This window comes from Spea bombifrons, chromosome 8, assembly GCF_027358695.1.
Source record: "Spea bombifrons isolate aSpeBom1 chromosome 8, aSpeBom1.2.pri, whole genome shotgun sequence".
Lineage (NCBI taxonomy): Eukaryota > Metazoa > Chordata > Amphibia > Anura > Pelobatidae > Spea > Spea bombifrons.
Window position 1 is genome coordinate 26,819,426 of NC_071094.1, and position 1,344 is coordinate 26,820,769.

Sequence of the window (1,344 nt, forward strand, 5' to 3'; positions counted from 1 at the left end):
TATTTTTGTTAAAACCTGAGATTTCCACATTTTTATATTAAGTCAAGGCAGGTAACTATTCACTACCCCAATCATACTACATTCATATTGTAGGGCAAAATATGAAAATAAGTTTACCTTGTAGATCTCATTGTGCTATGGTACTTCCCATTTAGAACCTTTACCATATGTGTATTGCATCAAGTGTACCAAACTTCCTAAATATAAATCATTTGATTCACTGATAATTCCAAGAAATGGCTGCAGGTAGTCACACGATTACTGCTAAAGTTCAGAGGAAGTTAGGTGTGATAAGTGTATGAAAGTGTAGTTTATTTTGTAAGTCTCACTGACAATGTGTGGTTGTAATATATTGTTGTCGGAGCTATCGTGATGGTAAATTTATGCGAGATACATTTCAGAATCAACCATACTGCTGCCTAGTGCTATTGGGAAAGTGAGGGCCTAAGCCAGTGATACCTTACTCTGGGATATATATATATATATATATATATATATATATATATATATATATATATATATATATAGTGGTTCCAGTGTAATGTTAGGAAAGTGGTCACCATAGCAACTGATGGAACCTTCCTGCTGAATTAAACATCCCATTCTCGATGGTTGCTATGGTAATAACCTTGCAGCAGACACAATATATGTATATGTATTATATTTTATTGGACTAAAATTCAGTTTTTAAGACAAGTTTTTGGGAGTGTCAACCTCCCTTTATCAAGTCAAAAGCAGTATAAGAGGTTAAGGAGAATAATAAAGACTTATAAGGTACAGGTCACAGCAGTTTGAGATGGTTGTAAATTAGTTTAGCCACTGTGAGAAGAATTTGGAGGGGTAGAAGGAGCGAAAGTGGTAATGTCATTGTTAAAACATATTTCTTTAGACAAATAAAATAAAGCCGGTTACATGAAGAGAATGCAAAAACTTGAATACAATTAGAATACAATCACGGAAATATCATACAAAGTTCTGGTAATGTGACAGGAATCCTATGTCCGTGTTTAATCTGGTGTCCTGGCTAAAATGGTTAATCACCTTTATTTCAAATGTTATATTGAATTTGGCAGCAAAGGGAAGATGAATAAGAGCACAAATGTGATAGGTAAATTAAGCTGTTGAACAATAAATTACTAGATTGTATTTACAATTAAATTGCTACTTCATGAATGACTTCTGCATGAGGAACAAATGCAATGCTTGCTAAGTGATAAAGTAGGCCAATATGAACATTGGTCACTGTAGCGGGATACATATGACAAATGAAATAACTGTTGACATGAGGATTATTATGTATGAAAATGTATATACAACATTAAAGCACATTAAACATTCTAAAGT